General features: G+C 44.6%; 1 protein-coding gene across 1 annotated transcript in view; it reads left to right on the plus strand.

The window, feature by feature from the left end:
- LOC124712167 (optomotor-blind protein-like) overlaps positions 1-19,524 on the plus strand; it is a 503,819-nt gene that overhangs the window by 280,729 nt on the left and 203,566 nt on the right. The gene's annotated exons all lie outside the window — the stretch shown is intronic.

Here is a 19,524-nt window from a genome sequence, read left to right on the forward strand (position 1 = left end):
GTACGGCCAGTGTAGGAGATCGCTCCCCACACCATGATGCCGGGTGTTGGCCCTGTGTGCCTCGGTCGTATGCAGTCCTGATTGTGGCGCTCACCTGCACGGCGCCAAACACGCATACGACCATCATTGGCACCAAGGCAGAAGCGACTCTCATCGCTGAAGACGACACGTCTCCATTCGTCCCTCCATTCACGCCGGTCGCGACACCACTGGAGGCGGGCTGCACGATGTTGGGGCGTGAGCGGAAGACGGCCTAACAGTATGCGGGACCGTAGCCCAGCTTCATGGAGACGGTTGCGAATGGTCCTCGCCGATACCCCAGGAGCAACAGTGTCCCTAATTTGCTGGGAAGTGGCGGTGCGGTCCCCTACGGCACTGCGTAGGATCCTACGGTCTTGGCGTGCATCCGTGCGTCGCTGCGGTCCGGTCCCAGGTCGACGGGCACGTGCACCTTCCGCCAACCACTGGCGACAACATCGATGTACTGTGGAGACCTCACGCCCCACGTGTTGAGCAATTCGGCGGTACGTCCACCCGGCCTCCCGCATGCCCACTATACGCCCTCGCTCAAAGTCCGTCAACTGCACATACGGTTCACGTCCACGCTGTCGCGGCATGCTACCAGTGTTAAAGACTGCGATGGAGCTCCGTATGCCACGGCAAACTGGCTGACACTGACGGCGGTGGTGCACAAATGCTGCGCAGCTAGCGCCATTCGACGGCCAACACCGCGGTTCCTGGTGTGTCCGCTGTGCCGTGCGTGTGATCATTGCTTGTACAGCCCTCTCGCAGTGTCCGGAGCAAGTATGGTGGGTCTGACACACCGGTGTCAATGTGTTCTTTTTTCCATTTCCAGGAGTGTAAATCGTAAAATTAGCATTGCTCCGTCTGTTTCTTGTAGATAACGTATCAAGAGTGTAACTGCACCTTGTTTATTTATGTGTGCAGTGCTATTTATGTGTGCAGTGCTATGTGTATGGGCGAGACAGTTTATGAAAAAGAGGGGATGGAAAAGATGATATGTGCTTCATCACAGACGACATTCCTCTAACTTGCCAGAAAGAAGCCTCCGTGCTTAGCATACCCGTTCGCTGAAGAGTTAACCATAGACAGTAAATTTATTCAGGAAACCATTCAACAGCATGGCTGATAAAAATCGAATTACTAAGTAACGTGAACCGTGCTTCTTTTGAAGAGTATGAGGGAGAACACAGAAATTACAGCCCCTTGCTTGCATGGAATCCACTGCCCTCATTCCTAATAATTTTACTGGAAGTACAATCAGAGAAAAGCTGCTCACCAGAATATTCTCGCCGATTGTGGATCAGGCAGCAACGATCGTCTTCAGTCGAATTGGCAAGCTGGTTTTGAGAGCCACCGCGTTACAGCACGCTCGATCATCTAGGTGACTGATTGTGTGATTACGTATTCTGTTATCAGTAGTCCGGTGATTAAATCGGTTTATAGATTTATAAAGCATCCACTGAAATAACAAATTCCACGAATTGAATATCATGCTTATGACTGATTCTTTTTATGTCGTTTTTCATGGAAGGAGAATTTTAGGTCCTCTGTCAGATCGGCCCATGATGAACATTCTGTAATCGCCGCGGAGGCTTTGAAAGTGCCACCACATCAACGGCTGTCCTCTCCAATGGTCATTGAGAGATCTCCTGGCCCAAAGTAGCCCTCGGCGCGCCTATATCAGTTGCAGCCACTCAACGTGATGAAACGCAGCGGGGACTAACTAGTGTCATTAATAAGCCTGAGGGCCTCATTTGGCACTCGCCAGCCAGAAATCACTTTGCCGTAACCTAAGGGCAGATCTGGATAGGCTGACCGGCCAAGCGCGATCTGCAGGCCGCAGAGCCATTAATCACGAGCCTGTTTGTCTGGCGACACGCGATACTACAACAGTCCGACAACAACCAGCACCACCTAATGACCATGCGTGTGTCCTCCCCCCCCCCCCCCCTCCCCTCCCCTCCCCACCTAACTCAGTGCAGTGGAGTTCTAACACCTAACTCTCATTCGTTGCAGCTGCTTGCCACTAGATTTTGCTTGTCCATCCATCCATCCCTCATCTTTTTCTTCATCAACAACTTTTCACTAATGGACGTAAGACTACCTAAGTTTCGATCCTTTCTCGCGTCAATCACTGAAGAACGATAAATAGATGTGCTGTGCACTTCTTCTGGCTACAGTTGCATAGCTGTGGATACTTCACCGCGTTATTAATCACTCCCATCCCTTCTACACTTTCCAGTGGGACATGAAAAAAAAGAGCTTCACAGCACATTCTAATCTCTCTTTTTAGTATTCCGTAGCCCTTAAACGTCATGACGTCACGGTAACTCATTGGAGGCTTGAACCAGTTGTCTAGGGACTAGGGTTAACATCTTTGGCTAGTGATCAAAACGTCCTGGCCCCTGGGTTCTAATCCAGCCACCACTGTTAAGTGAGGGAACTGGCCACCCACTGGCAAAATCAAAAGATAGTAACGAAATAGATAGAACAAAAAAAATCGGTAAAGAGCCAGACAACAAATCGAAGCATTACGTGTTCGATGCCCGATCACTCCTAGCACTTTAATCTGTCATTTGCCATTCCTTACACCACTGGCAATGTTTGTTAAAGTGAAATTACTGAACTGACCGTAGTTTTCAGTCAACGTCAAACCATACGTCCCCTTATAATACACCCTCTACTTCTGAATGCCGGCCGGGGTGGCCGAGCGGTTGTAGGCGCTACAGTCTGGAACTTCGCGACCGCTACGGTCGCAGGTTCGATTCCTGTCACGGGCATGGATGTGTGTGATGTCCTTAGGTTAGTTAGGTTTAAGTAGTTCTAAGTTCAAGGGGAATGATGACCTCAGAAGTTAAGTCCCATAGTGCTCAGAGCCTGTTGAACCATTTCTACTTCTGACTGGGTAGCCAGTTGAAAGGTCGGAGGACGCCAACGGCGTATTGTTCATGACGGCTTTATTTACCTTCGCCACTACACAAATTATATGATGGTGTCCTCAGAATCTTTCTACAGGCTGACTTCAATACTGACCCTCTACAGCTGCTCATCTTAACAGTGTGCTACATTTCCTGAGAGTTTCAAGTAAGGTAATCGCTTTTCGAGAACTCTTTCATGGTTGCTACTCCAGCAGCACATTTCTGTATTCAGACACCGACTCATTCCGTTGAGGATTACGAACATTCGGCTAATTTAGAACAGCAGTTCTCATGAAATATTGTACGCAGTCTTCTTTGAAGAGACACTGCGCTCTCTCAAATATCTCCCAATAAATCTTTCGACTCTCAGGCTCTCTTCAATCCGTTCCCTCTAACAGCTCTAATGTATTCCTTGGTTTCAGTACACTTTGCGGCGTTCAGGGCTACACATCGAAATGATTGAGCGAAGTACGATATAACCTCATAATGTGCAGATCAGCGTGATTGTTAGACTAAAAAAACGGTATATTGACACAGGCAACCACAAAATAATTATACAATTACATTAATCCTCATGACGCATACAAATTAGTCTCACTACACTAAGGAAGGTTACCTTATTGTTCCAAAGCTAAAATGGAACAAAAGTCTGGATTAGAACCAATGACTAGACAACTACCAATGACAATGACCAACAACAACTAACGTATTTCACCGTGATCAGAGACCAGGATTCACTTTCACGGAACAGATCTTCGGTGACGAGAATACTTTCCCTGGAAACTGCCTTTCGATTCTCAAATTGAGCCATCAATCATAGTCGAAAATGTTCTGCAAAAGCATTTTGGAGTAAGGTTTGCTGTAGTCATGTGAGATTTTCAGTAGAAATACAGCGGAATTTATATCGCCGTGTAAAAGAAATTGCAAAATCGAGGGGAGTCACCATTATTGTGTGTGTGTGTGTGTGTGTGTGTGTGTGTGTGTGTTCGTGTGTTCGAGAGAGAGATTGAGAGAGGGAGAGAGAGAGAGAGAGAGAGAGAGAGAGAGAGAGAAAGAGCTGAATATTGTACGAAAAAACCGCCGTTTCGGCTGCTCCCATCGTCACGCAACAAAAAACCTGCAACGTCCATATTAAGGTCCAGTGCCAGTGACAACGTTTTTATGGTGACACAGAAATTTGTTTTCCAAGTTCTAAGATTTTTGATATTTGAGGACGGCAGTAGTCGAAACGGCATGAGAAATAAAGAAATTTATTAACAGACCGATTCAGTTTTATTCACAAAACATTCAAGTGGCCTTTGCTGAAGGCTGCTGGCGAACTGCAGCATCCTCTAGCAGTTACCTCTACAAGATTCAGTGGCGTGAGCCGGCAGCAGACCGGAGTACTGTGGCTTGGGGCACATGTTCGCTTGGAAGCGTCCTCTGGTGAGCCGTGGTCGCTGGCGCCACTTATTGTAGGGAGTGGTTGCTTCCGGTGGCGCCACGCAGCCCTGGCGTAAGCCGCCAGCTCCCAGGGACCAGGCGCCTCTCCGCCAGTCGGCGCGCAATGGGCACCAATTGGCGCGCAGCGTGTCGCTCGTTCGCTCAAGAGGGAAGTGCTTCCTCGCTGCCGTGAGAGGCGTCTGCAGAGGCGCGAGGCAGTCCGGGCTTCCCACCGCGGCCCATCACAGTGCTGCGTCTTCAACATCTCCATTCGCTAAGGAGCCGTCAGTTAGACCTTAACAATATGTTGTAAGAGGCGATCAAAAAATTTCCGTTCGGAGGTCATACAGTCCAGATCGGTATGCCAATAAGACAAAATCGCCTTGAGCACTGGAGGCAATCATCCCAACGACGCACCAAGTCGTTTGGTAAAACACCTTCTTGCTGCTTGAAGGAGTTACGACTGCCTACTGCACAGCCTCGAGATCTTTTTTTAGGGAACCAAAGGCGTGATAATCGCACTGGGGGAGATCATGACTGTAGGTCGGGTGATCGAATGTTTCCATTTTGAGTTGGCGTAACTTCTGCGTTACGACATTCGCGATAGGGGGAAGTGAGTTATCATGAAGCAGCAGCAGCCCTTGTCGTAGTTTTCCTGGACGTTTCGCCTTCATTGCACGCCGCAATTTCTCCAGCGTTGCGCAGTACCGTTCCCTAGCGATGGAGACACCAGGTTCCTCGAGGCTGGCCTCCCAGATCGACCAGTGTCTTGTGTCGAATTGAAAGCAGCACCGAACTCGGTTCACCATTCCACAATCGTGATTTTCGACAGACATGCTGCACCATACACATTCTTCATTCTCCGATGGTTGTATACCGGTGTTTGACCTTCGACACCCAAGAAAAGAGTAACAACGTTTTGTCCCTGTTTGGGTGCATTTGGTAATTATGTCGCCATAGTTCACACTTCCGTATTTACCGCACGTACATCGGAAACACACGGTTGCCACATTATCCCTTGCCTGCATGTCGTTGCTTATACAGCAGCATCGGAGTCGCGCTATAGTGTAAATACATTGCAGCAACGCCCTCCAACGGAAGTTTTTTTTATCACCCTTATACTATAATGAGAGCGGTTACACGATATCGAATAAAAAGGTATCGATTCTTTACTCATAAATAGTAACGTAAAAAAAACTATTGTACTCTTTTAAGTATCGAAAGAGGTGTATCGAGATCCTGAGGTTTTCGTGAACTGTAGACTGGAAATGGGAAACAAAGAAAGTGAAAACTAAGTAAACAACAAAAAATTCCTTGATAGATTTACATTAAAAATTATTTTATTCGAACGGATACAAACTATAATTTTCGTGCACATTTTCTACGAATCATGGTGCCCTAGTATCTGAAACCGTACAAGCAGCTAGAGCAGATCGGTTTTAAATTGGATTTTTGTGTTAGGCCAAATAGGATAGAGTGTGTTTTATGTGATATAAATTGGTTTATTCAAGACCATCACAAAGGGAAAGAATGAGGAATGACAGCTTTGTATATAAAAGAATTTAGAAGTCAAACTGATGGGTAATATTATGTGTGATGTATGGAAGTAACTAACTTTTATTGGTGTAAACACCCCTGCCTCTTTCCCCAACGAGAAATGTGGCCATTTTTCCCGATTAGATGCCATGTCGACATTAGTGGTTCATTGAGGAAACTGTCAAACCGAAAGAAACAACAAGGAACAAAATTTATAGGGGAAACGACGTTGTTTCGACATCAACAAGATATAAAAGTGTTACTTTATGCATAAGTGAGGAATAATGTAAACGACTGACCTTTCATTTCGCGACTGATAATCGGAAAAGCTTTTACTAAAAAATCAAAGAGAGAGTTTTCTGTTCCCAACTCAGTAACAATGATGGTGTGTATTAGAACCAGGTTGACCACTTACCGGCAGGCAGCAGCACGGTTCAGGGGAAAAAATTCGATAACAACTCTTCCGCCCTGGCCATTTCACCATACTTTTCTCCAAAAGATATTGGTTTTAGGGTTTCATACCTCAGTCGGTAAATGTCGAACCCTCACAGGATCACTGTCTGTTTGTCCGTCTGTTAAAACCCCTTTTCCTCAGGAACGGGTAGACATGTCAAGTTTTAATATGAGTCAAATACTAACGTATATGATCCATTGGCGTCGTAAAAAAATTAAGCTTCTGATTTCCTGGAATTAAAATATACTCCAATTGCTTTCTCATGGAGCACATACTCATTCTCGGGGTAGGCTGGTGTTCTCCAGAACAAAGTTTGGGAACCCTGTTCTAAGCCGCTGCATTCAAAATATACGACCATTTATGTCACATATTTTGATACTTTCAAACTCACTCATTAAAATCTGTAGGTATCTATGTTGTTGTTGTTGTTGTTGTGGTCTTCAGTCCTGAGACTGGTTTGATGCAGCTCTCCATGCTACTCTATCCTGTGCAAGCTTTTTCATCTCCCAGTACCTACTGCAACCTACATCCTTCTGAATCTGCTTAGTGTATTCATCTCTTGGTCTCCCTCTACGATTTTTACCCTCCACGCTGCCCTCCAATACTAAATTGGTGATCCCTTGATGCCTCAGAACATGTCCTACCAACCGATCCCTTCTTCTGGTCAAGTTGTGCCACAAACTTCTCTTCTCCCCAATCCTATTCAATACTTCCTCATTAGTTATGTGATCTACCCATCTAATCTTCAGCATTCTTCTGTAGCACCACATTTCGAAAGCTTCTATTCTCTTCTTGTCCAAACTATTTATCGTCCATGTTTCACTTCCATACATGGCTACACTCCATACGAATACTTTCAGAAATGACTTCCTGACACTTAAATCAATACTGGATGTTAACAAATTTCTCTTCTTCAGAAACGCTTTCCTTGCCATTGCCAGCCTACATTTTATATCCTCTCTACTTCGACCATTATCAGTTATTTTGCTCCCCAAATAGCAAAACTCCTTTACTACTTTAAGTGCCTCATTTCCTAATCTAATTCCCTCAGCATCACCCGACTTAATTAGGCTACATTCCATTATCCTTGTTTTGCTTTTGTTGATGTTCATCTTATATCCTCCTTTCAAGACACTGTCCATTCCATTCAACTGCTCTTCCAAGTCCTTTGCTGTCTCGGACAGAATTACAATGTCATCGGCGAACCTCAAAGTTTTTATTTCTTCTCCATGAATTTTAATACCTACTCCGAATTTTTCTTTTGTTTCCTTTACTGCTTGCTCAATATACAGATTGAACAACATCGGGGAGAGGCTACAACCCTGTCTTACTCCCTTCCCAACCACTGCTTCCCTTTCATGTCCCTCGACTCTTATAACTGCCATCTGGTTTCTGTACAAATTGTAAATAGCCTTTCGCTCCCTGTATTTTACCCCTGCCACCTTTAGAATTTGAAAGAGAGTATTCCAGTCAACATTGTCAAAAGCTTTCTCTAAGTCTACAAATGCTAGAAACGTAGGTTTGCCTTTCCTTAATCTTTCTTCTAAGATAAGTCTTAAGGTCAGTATTGCCTCACGTGTTCCAGTGTTTCTACGGAATCCAAACTGATCTTCCCCGAGGTTGGCTTCTACTAGTTTTTCCATTCGTCTGTAAAGAATTCGTGTTAGTATTTTGCAGCTGTGACTTACTAAGCTGATAGTTCGGTAATTTTCACATCTGTCAACACCTGCTTTCTTTGAGATTGGAATTATTATATTCTTCTTGAAGTCTGAGGGTATTTCGCCTGTCTCATACATCTTCCTCACCAGATGGTAGAGTTTTGTCAGGACTGGCTCTCCCACGGCCGTCAGTAGTTCCAATGGAATATTGTCTACTCCGGGGGCTTTGTTTCGACTCAGGTCTTTCAGTGCCCTGTCAAACTCTTCACGCAGTATCATATCTCCCATTTCATCTTCATCTACATCCTCTTCCATTTCCATAATATTGTCCTCAAGTACATCGCCCTTGTATAGACCCTCTATATACTCCTTCCACCTTTCTGCTTTCCCTTCTTTGCTTAGAACTGGGTTTCCATCTGAGCTCTTGATATTCATGCAAGTCGCTCTCTTATCTCCAAAGGTCTCTTTAATTTTCCTGTAGGCGGTATCTATCTTACCCCTAGTGAGATAGGCCTCTACATCCTTACATTTGTCCTCTAGCCATCCCTGCTTAGCCATTTTGCACTTCCTGTCGATCTCATTTTTGAGACGTTTGTATTCCTTTTTGCCTGTTTCACTTACTGCATTTTTATATTTTCTCCTTTCATCAATTAAATTCAATATTTCTTCTGTTACCCAAGGATTTCTACTAGCCCTCGTCTTTTTACCTACTTGATCCTCTGCTGCCTTCACTACTTCATCCCTCAAAGCTACCCATTCTTCTTCTACTGTATTTATTTCCCCCATTCCTGTCAATTGCTCCCTTATGCTCTCCCTGAATCTCTGTACCACCTCTGGTTCTTTCAGTTTATCCAGGTCCCATCTCCTTAAATTCCCACCTTTTTGCAGTTTCTTCAGTTTTAATCTACAGGTCATAACCAATAGATTGTGGTCAGAGTCCACATCTGCCCCTGGAAATGTCTTACAATTTAAAACCTGGTTCCTAAATCTCTGTCTTACCATTATATAATCTATCTGATACCTTTTAGTATCTCCAGGGTTCTTCCATGTATACAACCTTCTTTCATGATTCTTAAACCAAGTGTTAGTTATGATTATGTTGTGCTCTGTGCAAAATTCTACCAGGCGGCTTCCTCTTTCATTTCTGTCCCCCAATCCATATTCACCTACTATGTTTCCTTCTCTCCCTTTTCCTACACTCGAATTCCAGTCACCCATGACTATTAAATTTTCGTCTCCCTTCACAATCTGAATAATTTCTTTTATTTCATCATACATTTCTTCAATGTCTTCGTCATCTGCAGAGCTAGTTGGCATATAAACTTGTACTACTGTAGTAGGTGTGGGCTTCGTATCTATCTTGGCCACAATAATGCGTTCACTATGCTGTTTGTAGTAGCTTACCCGCATTCCTATTTTCCTATTCATTATTAAACCTACTCCTGCATTACCCCTATTTGATTTTGTGTTTATAACCCTGTAGTCACCTGACCAGAAGTCTTGTTCCTCCTGCCACCGAACTTCACTAATTCCCACAATATCTAACTTCAACCTATCCATTTCCCTTTTTAAATTTTCTAACCTACCTGCCCGATTAAGGGATCTGACATTCCACGCTCCGATCCGTAGAACGCCAGTTTTCTTTCTCCTGATAACGACATCCTCTTGAGTAGTCCCCGCCCGGAGATCCGAATGGGGGACTATTTTACCTCCGGAATATTTTACCCAAGAGGACGCCATCATCATGTAATCATACAGTAAAGCTGCATGCCCTCGGGAAAAATTACGGCTGTAGTTTCCCCTTGCTTTCAGCCGTTCGCAGTACCGGCACGGCAAGGCCGTTTCGGTTATTGTTACAAGGCCAGATCAGTCAATCATCCAGACTGTTGCCCTTGCAACTACTGAAAAGGCTGCTGCCCCTCTTCAGGAACCACACGTTTGTCTGGCCTCTCAACAGATACCCCTCCGTTGTGGTTGCACCTACGGTACGGCTATCTGTATCGCTGAGGCACGCAAGCCTCCCCACCAACGGCAAGGTCCATGGTTCATGGGGGGGTAGGTATCTATATACATAATTAAATATGTAGGCCTACACAACCCACCGAGCGTGAGTTCATGCTCACACTTGTCCGGCTTTTTTTTTTTTTTTTTGTAATCTTAACATAGTTATGTTTAAAGAAAACAGGCAATTGTGTTAAGTCCATCAGATATCCGGTATGCAAGAGCTTGATTTCAATCGATATGCTCTTTTGATGTAGTTCCTTGCAATTTACGAAGGGCGTTTCATATTGATTTAAACTTTATTTTTTACCATCATTTATGGTGCGCCATTTGACTCATCATTACAATTGCTACTAGGTTTTCATCTAACCGTAGGACAATCACTAGAAGTGTAATCCTACCACAGTTCATCCCATCTTCCGACTGCTGTAATTACGATAGCGGACAGGTTCGACCATCGACAGCCCGGGACGACGTGGTTTATGTAGAAGGTGCGTGTAAACAATGTGGATATTCACACTGTGTGGAAAGTGTGCACCATCACCAAAAATGCTCTCGCAACACAACAATGCTCGACCACATACGAGCTGAAAAACCACGACTGCCGTCACTGAAATGGGGTTGGACGTACATCCACGGTATTCTCCTGATTTGGCCCCTTTAACTTCAGCATTCCCTCCTCGAAGCACTCACCACAGGACAGCTGCTTGCAGCCAAGCCAGGAGAATACGGTGGGTGGGGCAGTACCTGAAACCACATTTCAGCGTCGTTTCGAAAGAGCACTTTTTGTGACAGTGCACACTCTTCTCTCTCTGTCACCAATCCCTTGTGAATATGCCCTCTTTCCAAGGAAACTACGTTATTCAGCGCTGCCCCTGGTGATCACATAATGACTGCAGTTGGGAAAATAGGCTGTACTGTGGATACTAGAATACATACATGTAGGGGTCACGCGCAGGCGGCTGTAAGCTGTGACGTCACCGTGGACCCTCTAAAGACTCCGCACTGCATTGGAACTTATGGGCACACATATTTCACTCATACTCAGGTATGAACGTAATCGAATTTTCCATGTTTTAGTATATTTACTTCTATTATTATTAAACTTTACGTGAGTTAGACAACTTTTTCTACGGTCGGTGAAATGCTAGTGTAAAGTTTCCGAAGGACGTCAACTTCTTTCATCATCTCGGAACGCATTGATTTATTTCTGGGCGAAGAGACTCACTCAGGCTTAGGCCTCATACACCTGTAGTACGAAGAAATCCCCATAATGTCATTTTAATCACTTTAACTGTTTTAACATGTTTCGTTTTTCTATTACGGAAAGTTATGTTGCAACTTTTTTCAGTTTTTGTCTTTGTTCATTCTCAGTATGCTTACTACCTTTGCTCTTTTTTCTTTGCCTTGTTGATAACTTTCATTGTGATGAAAATGCTCGTTCTACGAGACACATTACAGCAAAGTCCTGACAAAAGGTGACGCTTTATAAAATAGGCAACGTATAATCGCCGCGTTTGCAATATCTTCAGATGACCAGTTAGTACACCGTCCCTTCGTAATCACTTTCTATTAACCAAGAAAGATCCCTGAATCACATTTCGAACATATCTTAATTTCAGGAACTCAGCGCTACATAATGAGAGCTGATCCTGTAAATCTGGGTTCATTTGCCTAAGATCTTTGATTTCTGTTTCCATAGTTTCTAATTTTTTGCGTGAGTACGCCTTGCCGCATTTTCAATTGTACTTCTTTGCCCGGTTAACGTTGTGTCTAGTAGTAACTTCTTCTTAATTAGTAATATATTTACCTGTAAAATATTTTATGCTTTCCGGTAGTTTCGATTTTGTACCCGAATGTTTCCTTCATTGCACCAGAGGATGGTACATTTAGATCTGAAACGGTATCAGTCTTCAACTTGCGTTTCGAATGAATAATCAACAGTTCCCTTTTCAAGTGCCTTAATACGAAACAGTGAGAAGTGTTGGGCAGACGCCAGCATTTTCAACTAGACACTAGCGTTTTCAAATGGAAACGAATCTGCATCTTTACAAGTATTTATCAATTTCGTCTCATTCTTTTTACGAAATGTATGAAATTTAACTCCTAACTTATTTATTTGTCTGCTGTTCTAAGTACAACTGGCGATCGCGCAACAAACCATTGTTTTTCACTTAAAAACGTACTCTGAGAAATCCTTAAAAATACCGAAAATTGCGGCGTCATCTGTACTCAATCGACAGTTACTAAGAAAAATTCACGATTCCGTAAACAACCTTGTTTTCACTCATAAATGCAATTATCACGCATTACGTCATGGCAAGTGCAGGCTACTGAGTGCTGGGTTCACTCTGACGTCAGTGGCGCGGTTTGCTACTGCGCATACACCTTGTGATCCCTACCGTGCATTCCTGTATCCGTGGGCTGTACTGTGCAGGGATAGCACTTCTCGTGATGGCCTCGTCACCTACGGTTAGACCATAATACTCCATACCTGCAACTTTAATGATGAGTCAAATAGGACACCATAATGATGGGAAAAATAAAGTGTAGATCAATTTTGGACGACCTTTGTATATATCGATCATAGCTGTCGTATGTGGAGGAACGTTCCAACTATTGATGTAGTATAATACTCTCGGTAGAGAACAAGAGGAATTCGCAATACTAGCTGCTTCGTGGACGTCAGGGATCAGATGGAGGGAGAAGGAGCTGCCGCCGGTAGGTGCGTGTCAGGTGGAGCGCGTCGGACTGTACCGCTGTCCGCTGTTTGTTTTTGTTATAATGAGCTGTTTGTTTACGGCCGGGCCCCCGGCGAGGTCGGTGATGGATGGCGGAGAGGCGCCCGCTTCTACCTGCGCCGCGCCTGCGCCCACCTGCTGGCAGGCGCCGACAGCTGATCGGCGTCGGCGCCAGCCCGTTCCGGCGTCTTCGGCATTCCTCCCTCCCCCCTCCCACCCTTCCCCTCCCCATAACAGTCGTAATCCTCCTACCCCCACCACTCGAGCTTTGTTCCGAGGCGCCGGCCGGTCGTTAGCTGACCAGACTGTCCGCCAGATAACTGATGTAATTTGTTTCGTGTCTACTGCGGCGCGGGAAATCTGATGCCACATCTTCTTCCACGCTTACATTCGTCTGGCTGTGCGGTAGGCGCCCTGTGTAAATGTGTGACGCGGTATTCGAATTCCATCGCCTACCTGCGCCGCTGCGCGCATATCGCTGATAAAACGTCCGGCGGCTACTGCGACCTTCCCGGCGCCGTTAATGTGGCGCGTTGTGTTTATTCAGGCACAAATGCTGTATGATGGGCTGCGGGATGCATCCTCCGACATTCTTTCTCGATGATCGAGCTAGCTACTAACTCCGGAGAGAAATTTGCATTTCACAGTAGCTACGCATCCTATCTCGTTTCTCTCCGTAACTGTTGAGAACGAGGCTGTTAAGTCCCCAGAAGTACCCCATTAAGTCGGCGCACCAGGAAGTTGTCTTCGGTTTCCTGGTACGACGTACATTCTCCGACGCTCCCACGTTCTTTTGACTTCGTGTGTGACCGTCTCTCATTGCCTACTCTCAGTATTTGAGGTCCCTGGATGTTTGTGTGATTACAATTGAATGATCGCTTGTATAGGGGAAAGCCGGATTCAGTCCTCAATTTGTTTCCAGTGGTTATCCTGAAATTTGTTGAAGCGAATTCACGTAGTTAAAGGCACAGCAGTTTAGCCTATTGGAATTTATGCATGGTCAGGGAGACATAAATGGAATCTTCCTCTCCGCCACCCCTTTCCAAAGTAATAGTACCATGCTGTGAGCGAATCATCGGCTTTTCAGTTCTTGTTGATAAACTCTAGCGTATCGTTGAACGCTCTACATTCCGAGGAACTTATCAAAGTACTTAGCAAGTCATCTCTCTTCTACGGCGGCGGCAGTACAATTTAGTGCGATAATCTGCATGTAATTAAGGACGCAGTTTACTGCGCCACCATCATATAAAGAGCCTGTCGATGTTTAAAAGCCAGGTCTTGGAGAAATTAGTGTGCTGAGAAAATAAACAGCGACTGGCTAGATTCTACTGTGTGTTTTTACCCTTGAGTTGCAACTTCACGAGAACGATGTTTCATATTCCCGTCTGCCCATCCAGATCTAGTTTATTCATAGTTTTCCTTGATCGTTTAAGACGAATGTCGTTATGGTCCTTCGAAAAAGACATAGCTAGATTCCTATCTCATATCTCCCCCCAGTAAAACCTCAGACTCCGCCTCGAGTGACAGTCGTCGGCAAAATGTTAATCGCTAACCTTTATACATTACGCCCCAGCGTTCAGTAGCAATTGAAATAGTCAAGGTAAACTGATCTGCATGTATTCCAGTTAATGATGTCACAATATTACACTGTAAGAACTTAATGTCCTTGTATTTTACCAATTTGTATTTAATATGTTTGACGTTTATTCAATAACGTACACTGTCCTTCAGAAACGTAAGTGGGAGCTTCTGAATATACGTTAGGAGCAGATAAAAATGCATACTGATACACACACAAAAGTTACGAGAATATTAACGTGACATAGAGGATGATTCAGCTGCCCCCACTGATGTCGTTTTATGCAACATGCAGTGTTATATCAGGTCTTCAAAAACCGCGCACGAGATTTCCAATTCTCTCGCTTGACACGTGCAAACCATTAGTTTTGAATAAGTTTTTGCTGGAGGCCACGGTTTTCTAGTAATTCAATACAAACGCAAAAAAATGACCTTCAAACGCGCTTCCAACCCCACACTCATCCCTCCTACCATTGTACAAAACTTTTTGACTAAGCGAACTATTCCCGATATTCGACGTTTTTGGTCCCTATTGATTGGGTTATTATTCCACCAGCATAGCATTTCGTTAACAGTGTATCAGTTATTATTTTATTATTGATTATTCAACGCGCCTGTGAGGGTAATGAAAGAAAAACAAATGTTGTAAACGTTACGCTAAAACTAATTACTTCGACAATTCGGTCGAATTTAACCCTTACAAGCACAGTAGTTTTGAAATCAGAAAACCTGACAAATAAAACGATGTAATTTTTTATTTTATGCTGTCATAATTCACAAAATTGTTAGGTAAAATTCACACGAACGTCAGTTTTACAATATGTAAATGCTCGACTAAGTCGGTGGCATAATAAGGGCTGTCAATTAAGACCAAAAAAAGGTCGAATGTGGGGAAATAATTATTGTAGTCGCAAATTTTTGTGCAGTGGGGGTACAATTGAAGGTCAATTTTGTACATTTTTCTAGAATAACCTGAAAACTACGACCTTCAGTAAAAACGTATCGCATTTCAAAATTCAACTACATTAAATTTTCTACAAAAAGGTTATGTTCATTTTTCTTTAGGACTAAATAGCGTGTGGTGTTTGAAGTCCAGGTATAACATTGCGGGTTGCCTAAAACGATATCGGTAGGGGCAACTGAATCAACCTGTGCGGATAAAAAGAGTCTCAGTAAAGGAATGATGCGTTCCCGAGCTGATAGAACCTGCGTACGATTAGTTCCTTGCAAACCCTAATTACCTAATTTCACTTAGTCGTGTGTTAGATTATCACGAGGGAGTCAACAGCCGATCCTCCAGGATAGGTGGCGCTTGTGCTGGCCTGGCGCAGCTATCTGAAGTACCACGCGTTGCGTCGTGCTTTAGAATATGATCGAGTTTGCATGAGGTAGGAGACTGCCAAGTGAGAAAAGGGGGAGGGACTCAGGAGGAAGGGCGATAGCAGCGCCAGCCAGCTTGCCCGCCCGCCCTTTGCCCTTCGCCCTTCCGAAGCGACCCGGCCCCGGGCCATTTCTCTGCACCACAAAGGTCGCGTCTCACTTCGGCCTTAATCATGTTCTGTAGCGGTACAGTCGACTGCAAGTGTCTGTGGAGCAGCTCAGCCCACCAGGCCCGTACCTTCTGCCTCCCCCCTCTTCCTCCTCCTCCTCCTCCTCCTTCTCCTCCTCCTCGGGTCTTTGTTCACAGTCTAAGAGTTAGTGTCTTAAAATGGTATATACACCAGCTCACTGTAATCATCACCCTCCTCAGACGAACAGTAGACAGAACACCTCTGAGAGCTATACTACTAACTTGTACTTCCACATAAGATCCGAACGTATAATGGTAACTTTCTGATATCTACGAATGCAGAAAGAACGGAAGGAATTGCAGATACAATAAGATCTCGTGGGCAAAACTTGCCTTCCGACAAGAAGTCAAGCATGAAACTGGATATAAAAGTGCTTTAAAGCGACAATTTAGGGTGTATGATGAAGTGTATGTACTCTGTACCACTTTCACTGCCACTGTATACTTATTCCAGTCGAAAGTTGTTCGTGGAAAGAACAATTGTAAGTCTCCATGTGAGCCAGAATCTCTCTCATTTGACGTTCACGGCCTTTACTCGAGATATGCGTATTAATTGTCTCTTCTTTTAACGTGAGCTTTCGGAATTTTAACAGGAAACCACACTGTGCTGCAGCACGCCTCCTATGCACCGTCTGGGACTGCAGTTGGCTGAGGCTTTAGCACTTACTAGATGGACCTGTGACGAAACACAATGCTCTTCTTTGGATCTTCTCCATTTCCTCTATCAATGCTACCTGCTGTTGATCCCAGACACTCTAGTATCTACCTTACCTACAATTGGGTCACTTTATATCGCTCCCTACTCATACTCTCAGAATTTAATTTAGGTAACCGTTTCTAAGGATTATTCTGAAATCAAATAATCTTACAATAAAGAGTTGTATGCACAATACGTTAAAACTGCTTATGTTGCAACTGCATCCAACTTTGATGCCTTGTATGTGTTCCTCCATTTCGATACAGTATATAAGCGGACTTACAGAAGATAGATGCTTGCTGTAGGTTAAAGAAATGTAATGTACTGCTCATAAAAAGTCTGAAAACCCCATTATTGTTAAGATCGACGCCTGGTGCACGGATTTATAGCTGAAACGAGCGCGCCAGTCGTAACTGGAACAGGCAAGAGGGCTCTGAGAACTATGGGACTTAACTGCACAGGTCATCAGTCCCCTAGAACTTAGAACTACGTAAACCTAACTAACCTAAGGACATCAGACACATCCATGCCCGAGGCACAATTCGAACCTGCGACCGTAGCAGTTGCGCGGTTCCAGGCTGTAGCGCCTAGAACCGCTCGGCCACTCCGGCCGGCAGGCAAGAGGGGCAGAGAGAGTTGTACATAGAGAGATGCGCTCTACCAAAACTACAGCGCTGTAGTTTTGGTACACTACATAAATCAGGTAATAAATGGTAGAATTGAGGGTGGTACTGATAGCATTGGTACGGAAAGAAGCATAAATTACTGTGTGAGAGAAACTGAGACCCGAAGAGTTTTCTATACTTGTTTGTTGATTGGTTTGTCTGTCTATCTTGCTCATAATTTGGGACCACTCATCGTTGAGTGTCAGTCCACTGTGTATTTTATATCCTCACAGAAAGTTAATTACATGTTAAAGTGATAAAAATAAGTTGCTCGCGTAATTTCTGCGCTTCTGTGTAACCAAAGCAATTGCTTTCGATGCAAGTACAGTTTACATGCACTACCATAAAGTATCTGTAAAACTGTTGTTATTTTGTTCTCACTAGAACGTTCTTCAAAATGGCTCTGAGCACTGTGGGACTTAACATCTTAGGTCATCAGTTCTCTAGAACTTAGAACTACTTAAACCTAACTAACCTAAGGACATCACACACATCCATGCCCGAGGTAGGATTCGAACCTGCAACCGTAGCAGTCACGCGGTTCCGGACTGAAGCGCCTAGAACAGCACGGCCACCGCGGCCGGCCAGAACGTTCTTCACCATGATCAAGAGCAGGAGTTTTCTGTTGTTACTGATTAGCTCAAAAGTTGTTTGTATAAAACACAAACGTGTTTTATATAAGTTCGACGAAGTAATGAAACGATGTTTGATATGTTTTTCTTGTGGGGTCGTCTTTTTTCCTAAATTTTACCTCTTTTTGAGAAAATTGCTTTCTATCTCTGTGATAAATAAGTACTAATATATTTCCACAACGAAATTTTCACTCTGCAGCGTAGTGTGCGCTGATATGAAACTTCCTGGCAGATTAGAACTGTGTGCCGGACCGAGACTCGAACTCGGGACTTATGCCTTTCGATGGCAAGTGCTTTACCTCATCCCGAGGTCGAGCCTTGGTGCGGCACACAGTTTTAATCTGCCAGGAAATATCAAAACTGTATTATTTCCTTTGCTATAATAGTCCTCTGTTTCAGGTAACAATTCAACAGTTTTTATATTAAACCTGAATTATTCATTGTCAGTTTCAATTTTGCGATATATACTACTTACTCTAAAGTAACAGACAGCAAGATAACTAAGTAGAATGTAAATGTTCTAAGTAAGAGGACCATTTACGTTTCCTCACTCAGTTTATAGATGGTTCACCGCTTCCGGTTTCTAGGAGAATCTAGTAGGACACTGATCACATATGCAAACAATGAGATGAAAATGAGCTTAGCCCCGATAGGTTTGAAAGGCACCTGACGTACAAGTAACGCTGTTGCGACCTCTACAGGAAAACAACGTTAGTCTACGCTTACTTATGGTAGCCTACGGTAGCTTACGGTAGTTTTACAACTCCGATTGTACAAAAACCATCCTCCTCCATTCACGATAAGGCTGCTTGCTGAGTACAGATGTAGATGTAGAGCAGAAGTTTCACAGGAATCAACGCATTTTGAACTCAAAACACTCGTGGCAGCGCGTCTAGATTAATCAAGTGGAGCAGTTTGCAAAGACTGCATCTGCGTCGGATCAGAGATTTTGGAGGTTGCCACTGCTCTCGTGGCAGTAGCTCAGTCGTAGTAAGACGGGTAGGTTTCAGAGCGGCGCCCCCATTGTCGGGCGAAGAAATTTGGCGTATTGCGGGTGCTCACGCAGGACCTCGCGCCGCTAATGCCCTTTGTGCGTGGAGAGGAGGCAGCGGCCGCGGTACATTACGGCGCGTCCGCTGGCGCCGTCGCCGGCGTCGGCCGCAGGTGGGATTCGCTTTGAAGTGCACGCCCCCGGAAATTCAATCTCCCCGGGGACGCCGGACGGCGTCTGCGCGCGGCGTCTCATCCGGCGCCAAGGTCTGGTCGACGGCAGATGTAATGAAAACGCCTTGTGCTCTGCGCCCTCCAACGAATTTACTCGTTCGGCGCCATCGCTGGCAGCTCGTGCTCGTCGCAAACGGCAGTTTTGGATTAGCTGACATTGTGACCGGTATCTGGAACTTGAGCCAATCGTTCGGTTTCTGCTTCATCGCAAATAGTCTCTGACAGTACCACTGCGTTACGTACGTTGTTGTTGTGGTATTCAGTCCGAACACTGGTTTGTTGCAACACTCCATGCCAGTCTACCCTATGCAAGTCTCTTTATGTCCGAACCAGTAAACCCGGCAATGTATCGCAACTCATGATATACACAGGTACAATATAACATCCTAAACACCTTCCTTCCC

Source organism: Schistocerca piceifrons, chromosome 8, assembly GCF_021461385.2.
Source record: "Schistocerca piceifrons isolate TAMUIC-IGC-003096 chromosome 8, iqSchPice1.1, whole genome shotgun sequence".
In the NCBI taxonomy this organism is placed as follows: Eukaryota; Metazoa; Arthropoda; class Insecta; order Orthoptera; family Acrididae; genus Schistocerca; species Schistocerca piceifrons.